Source organism: Astyanax mexicanus, unplaced genomic scaffold, assembly GCF_023375975.1.
Source record: "Astyanax mexicanus isolate ESR-SI-001 unplaced genomic scaffold, AstMex3_surface scaffold_34, whole genome shotgun sequence".
Classification (NCBI taxonomy): Eukaryota; Metazoa; Chordata; class Actinopteri; order Characiformes; family Acestrorhamphidae; genus Astyanax; species Astyanax mexicanus.
In genome coordinates, this window is record NW_026040044.1 from 3048478 (window position 1) to 3055315 (window position 6838).

A 6838-nucleotide genomic window follows, 5' to 3' on the forward strand; every position below is an offset into this window, starting at 1 on the left:
TTCACACTAAGCACTCTCTGCAAATAAATGAATGAATGAAACAAAATAAATAGAAATTACACAAAAACATTTAAAACTGAGTTATTTATTTGACTATAAAATGTATTGTTAAATAAAGAAACAGAATAAATGTAGTTTCAAAGTATTACATAAAGTGATAATTTAGTAGTTTAATACATTTATTTAACTATAAAACATATAAAATAAATTAACTGACCACCTTAAAAATAAGTCTTGTAACATGTAAAGAATATAAAGCTTTACATGACAAAGTTAATTTGAAATTAATACTTCTAACGATGATTGAGTTTAATGCATATATATGCCAATTAATTTAATATAAAATAAATGAACTAACTAACTAAAAAAATAAGCCTTGTAACATGTAAGGAATATATATCTGTACATGATAAAGTTGATTTGAAATGATTACTTCTAACGATGATTGAGTTTAAAGCATTTATTTGATAATTAATTTAATATAAAATATATAAACCGCCTAACTAAAAAAATAAGCCTTGTAACATGTAAGGAATATATATCTGTACATGATAAAGTTGATTTGAAATGATTACTTCTAACGATGATTGAGTTTAATGCATTTATTTGATAATTAATTTAATATAAAATAAATAAACTGACTAATTAAAAAAATACGCTTTGTAACATGTAAGGAATATATAGGTAAACATGATAAAGTTGATTTGAAATGATTATTTCTAACGATGATTGAGTTTAATGCATTTGTTTGATAATTAATTTAACATAAAATATATACACAGACTAATTAAAAAAATAAGCCTTGTAACATGTAAGAAATATTTATCTGTACATGATAAATATATAAATATATAAATAAATAAATACTTCTAACGATGACTGAGTTTAATGCATTTATTTGATCATTAATTTAACAAAAAATAAGTGAACTGACTAATTGAAAACGTAAGCCTTGTAGCATGTAAGGAAATTCTATTTTTAAATAAATTAACAGACTTATTAAAAATAAGCTTTGTAATATGTAAGGATTATGTATATGTACATGACCAAGTTGATTTGAGACTATTACATGCATTGATAACTGAGTTGAATGAATTTATTTGACTAATAAAGTTGTAAAAAGAAGTAATAAATTGACTATTTATTGTTTAAGGCTTGTAATATGTAGGCAATATATGTTTGTATAACGTATTGTTAGTTTTGCCATCATGGAATCACATTAAAGAGAGTTTAATAGTTTTTTTTTTTCCTTTCGTTTTTTGCTGTGGTCCGTAATTGTGCCACGGTCCCTAAGAGAGCAGCACGCTGTTGGGAGAGAAGCGGGGTGAGAGCGCTATCGTTGCGGATGTATTTTTGTTAAATATGATTTAAAATACCACAAGAAACCACACTTACAGTGATGAATCTCCGTTTGGATTAAGGGGGAGGAAGTCCGGAATTCCGAATCTCTCACGAATGTCAAACATAAAACTAACTTTACCGCAGTTTAGAACTGGAAGCTTCATAACTGAGAAAAAACTTTGTTCTTCTCAGTAAAACACAACTTTTATATTAAACACAAATGAAAAAAACTGGCAGCAAGATTTGTTCTGCAAACTAGACAATTATATACATATTCAGTATTAAATAATGTTAAAAAAATTTATTAATAATGGTCAACCTGAAATTAAATTGTACTAAATTGCCAACGTGGCATTAAAGTATAATAAATAGGTATAAAAGTGTTATGAAACCCGGGGCCTGAATCTTTGAAGTGGATATTCAGTGTTTTTAACACTTTATTTGCAGCAGTTAAGTAAAGTAATAATGATTTCTATAGCACCTTTGTTTGGGTTATGAATGTACAAGTTTTTTTTTTTTTTTTTGCAACACAGTTTTGTATTTAGGCAATAAACAATGAGAGGGAGTGCTATAATGTAATATTGGCACTGCTGTGCTGCGGTCATATGCACCAGGCTGCAGGCTGAGTATAAAGTTGATCAGCACAGCAGTAATAATATTACACGTTAGAGCACGAACCTCCAGTGTATTGTTGGGATTATACCACAGTTCCGTTATCACTCTTTATTGAAAGAAATTAAAGAGGAAGAGAAAATAGGATCTGTTTGGTTATAAACACTCCTCCAGTTAAAATAGTTTCATAGCTGCTCTGTTTGTAGCTGTGCTGTAAGTTCTGCATTGTTGCTAGGTTAGTGTGGTGACCTCTATTTTCAGCCATTTCAGTTAAAATTGTGGAAATCTACGCTCACTGTCAATAAACGGAAGCGCTTTTCTCACCGAAATAAATGGTTTTCAGGAGAGAAATCTGTGTAGATTAAAGTCCAGCGCTGGTTTGACTGAAAGAAAATGTTTTTTTAGGAAATTAAAGTTTTGTTTACTTTGGCGCCCCTCAGCGTGTATATTACCTGGAAAATATATACACTTGAGCTTTTATTTTAATAATAACAACTCTTAACCTGATATTGGTCTGATAATGTGTGTAATAATGAGTATTTTTGAATCGCTGGGCTTATTTATTTATTTGTGGGACCATGTCTTTGCCTTCGCCGCCTATTGGAGACATGGTGTTTCTTTACTGTGCGTATCAAATCAAAACAAATCAAATTTATTTGTATAGCGCTTTTTACAACAGGTGTTGGCACAAAGCAGCTTTACAGAAACATGATTACAGGACAAAGAATGAGGCAAAACATTAAACATAAAAAATACAGAATACAGAACCCCCAGTGAAAAACTCCCTCAGAGCTGCAGGAGGAGGAAGAAACCTTGGGAGGACCAAGACTCACATTAAAGGGGGGACCATCCTACCACTGGTCAAACGGCTTTTAAATTAAAATTTAAAAAGTATTTTATACATCCATATAGGTTTTATGTATTCAGGAGTATAGCAGCTCCACTAATGGCTTATAGAGTAAGATGGATGATGAGCAGCTGATCTGTGGTGGTGGATGGAGAAGAGCTGACTTCAGAAACTTCCGTCAGTCTGGCCGGACAGGAGACGCGAGAGCCTGAGGGTCCAACATCGGTATCGGGGGTCAGACAGGTGGGCAGTCAGTAACTCGGAGGAAGGCAGAGAGATGGAATTAGTTTTGACTGGATTTATGTAAAACAGGGAATATAAAACATTATCAGAGTGTGGCTAATGACTCCGGCAGATCTGAATAAAACTAAAACTAAAGGCAGAGAGCCAGAAGGTAACATAGACATGGAGGCTCCCTGAAACACTGGCATCCACCCACTCCACCGTCCACAAACCTGAGTGACTGTGTGCAGTGGGAGAACAACAGCACCAGCATCTCAGTTTACCCACAATTCCCTCTGTCCATGAACCCCTGAATCTGCAGCCTTATCTAAAGGGAAAAACATTAATTACCAAAAGCTAAACTAAACAAGTAAGTTTTCAGTCTAGACTTAAAGATTGAGACTGTGTCTGAGTCCCGAACATATTCGGGGAGATTATTCCAGAGTTGAGGCGCTTTATAAGAGAAAGCTCTTCCTCCTGCAGAGCTCCTCTGAATTTTAGGAACTACTAATAAACCAGCACCCTGAGATCTGAGTAATCGCGGTGGTTCATAACAGGAGATGAGGTCTTGTAAATACTCAGGAGCGAGCCCGTGTAGGGCTTTATACGTTAACAGGAGAATTTTATAGTCTATGCGGAATTTGACTGGAAGCCAGTGCAGTGCTGATTGTACTGGACTAATATGGTCAAATTTTCTAGTTTTAGTAAGGACCCTGGCTGCAGCATTTTGAACTAGCTGAAGTTTATTTAAGTTACTGCCGGAACATCCAGACAGTAGCGCATTACAATAATCTAGCCATGAGGTAATGAAGGCATGGACTAATTTTTCTGCGTCATGCAGTGATAGGGCATTTCTTAGCTTGGCAATATTACGGAGGTGTAGAAAAGCTGTTCTAGTAACATTAGATATGTGTTTATCGAATGCTAGATCTGAATCTATAATAACTCCAAGGTTTTTAGCTGCTGAACCAGGGGTGGCTGAGAAGTCAGCCAGATTTAGCATTAAGTCTGATAATTTATTTCTAGCAGCTTTGGGGCCTAATAGGAAAACTTCTGTTTTATCACTATTTAATAGGAGGAAGTTGTGCGACATCCATGATTTTACATCTTGTACACAATCCTCAATTTTCTTTAATCTCACTCTGTCATCAGGTTTGGCTGATATGAAGAGCTGCGTGTCATCCGCATAACAGGTTCAGTATCTGCCTGGTTTTTAGTTAATTTGGAAATAACACTAAAGAGAACTCTAGGATAATTTTTATTTATCTCGATCTGTGAGGCCAGATATGCTGAGCGGGTTTTATTAAGTTCTTTTCTATATTTAACAAGACTGTCTTTCCACGCAGAGTGAAACACTTCCAGTTTAGTTGATCGATATTTACGCTCTAAATTTCGTACTAACTGCTTTAAGGTACGAGTTTGATCATTGTACCACGCTGCGAGCTTTTTCTCTCTCTCTATTTTGTGTTTAAGGGGAGCTACAACATCTAAGGTAGAGCGAAAGGTATTTTCTAAACCTTCGGTTAGTTTGTCTAGTTCTACTGGGTCTATAGGAGAATACATTAGAGTTGATAAGTCTGGAAGCTTATCTGTAAATTGTTGGGCTGTAAAAGGCGTAATTGAATGTTTTACAGAGTAGCTAGGGGATGTACATATATTATGACTGAGATGTAATTTAAATGAAATAAGGTAATGATCTGAAATTGCGGAGGTTTGAGAACGAATATTCGGGTTATCTATGCTCACACCCAGGGTCAAAACTAAATCCAGAGTATGATTACAGTAATGAGTAGGTCCTGTTATATTTTGAATAATACCAACTGAGTCTAAAATCGATGTGAATGCCTTTTTTAATGGATCATCCAACTTTTCGAAATGAATGTTGAAGTCTCCAACTATAATCACTTTATCATTACTTACTGCTAAGTCTGTGACAAAATCACTAAATTCTTTTAAAAAGTCTAAATAGGGCCCTGGTGGTCTGTAGATGTTAATTAAAGAAAATGCATTCTTTTTTGTAACTGGATTAATTATACTGGTGTAAAGAAGCTCAAAAGAAGTAAAAATAATCATAGTGTTTCTGATTGCTAACTAAGGTACTTCGGAAAAGTATGCAGACCCCACCTCCTCTACCGGACAATCTCTGTCTGCGGCTTGGTCCCGGCTCTGGATTGTCAGCAGCTTCTAATACTACTCTGCCGACTAGCTAAAAGACTATGAGCTATGCTGCATGAAAGTAAGGCAGCACCCTCCCGCGTGGGGTGGACACCATCCCTACCTAAAAGACCAGGCTTGCCCTCAAAGTGTAGCCAGTTATCTATAAAGCCCACATGATTTTCTGCACACCACTTGGACATCCAGCGGTTCAGCGAAGAAAGCCTGCTGTAAGCTTCATCACCACGCCTCATTGGGATGGGGCCAGAGCAGATTACCTCCTCGGACAGCGTCTGGGCCTGTTTAATCACCTCTTTAATATTAGCCTTAGTTACTTCAGACTGCCGCAGACGAATATCATTGGCCCCTACATGAATTACTACCCTCGAATATCTCCTATTCCCTAACAGCCTGAGGTTGCCACTAATGTCCGGTGCTCTGGCTCCCGGTAAACAAGTAACTGTTGCCGCTGGTGCCCCTAAAGGAGTAGCTAATTTCACGTGTCGGACGATAGAGTCTCCTATCACCAGAGTACCTTTAACAGGCTCCTCAGTTGGTGCTTCACTGAGCGGGGCAAACCTGTTTGACACGTGAACTGGGGGAGCGTGGTGTTTAGGTGGGCTGGCTGTGGCCTTTGCGTTAGCATTAGCCTTAGCCTTTCGACTATGCCGCCGAGACGTTACCCATTCGCCCCGCTGTGAGGGCTCTAAGGCCGGAGTCGAGGGGGTACTAACTCTCCCTGAGACACCCGGGGCTGCTAACAGTGAATCCTGCTGTCTATCCCTTATTAAACCCCGGACGTGCAGCTCTAACTTATTCACCTTATCCACCAAGGTGCTAACTATCTCACACTTAGTACAAATACCACTATTGTTACCAGTATCGGTGGATAAGGGTTCTAAGCTATACATGCCACACTCTGAACAGGTGTAAACCTGAGCAGAAGCCATGGAGAAAAAAAGCACTCACCTTGTTTCAGTTGAAATTAGAAACTTACACAAACAAACTGCAGCAGCAAACAGCTAATCCAGCAAACCTGAGGAAAAAGTCTATAAAAGTAGACTGAGAGTGGATTAATAGGTGTGTAGAGCAAAGAGGAAGCAGACTAAAAGTGGATTAGTAAGTGTGAAGAGAGTAAAAGAGAAGAAAACAGAGAAAAGTGTAGAAGCTGAAGATTAGAGCAAGCAAGCTAACAGCAGCAGAGCAGCAGACCAGCAGACCAGAGTAGCAGCCCCTCCCAATGTTGTATAATAACCTCGCATTTGGTTTGTATTTGGTTTGTAAGTGCTGCATCATTGCTAGGTTACCTGTATGTAGCAGAGTAATACACGGAGAGCTTCGGTTACAGTGCATTACCGGCTGATAGCGGTACTCATAGAACGCCTCTCAGACACATTGCAGAGTCGAAACTAACTGTGGTGTAATAAAACACTAATTACTACAAAGGTCATAAAGCTCTGTTATAAACTGGACAGTACTTGTTTTTAAATATTTGTTTAATATTTTATATTGACAGAAATTCGTTTTTGTTTATGCAAGTAAATCTGAGTTAGCATTTTCTTTCCCCTTACTCTTCCAGAGAAACACTCCCTGTACTACATTTACAGCGCCCTCAACAAAGACGTGTCTCTACCAGGAATTTACGAGTTCACAGCTCTGGGG

The 6838-nt window shown here is 37.2% G+C and overlaps 1 protein-coding gene across 4 annotated transcripts in view; it reads left to right on the top strand.

Moving 5' to 3' along the window:
- The window catches only part of LOC103032414 (class I histocompatibility antigen, Gogo-C*0101/C*0102 alpha chain-like), a 152312-nt gene that overhangs the window by 63516 nt on the left and 81958 nt on the right, over positions 1–6838 (top strand). The gene's annotated exons all lie outside the window — the stretch shown is intronic.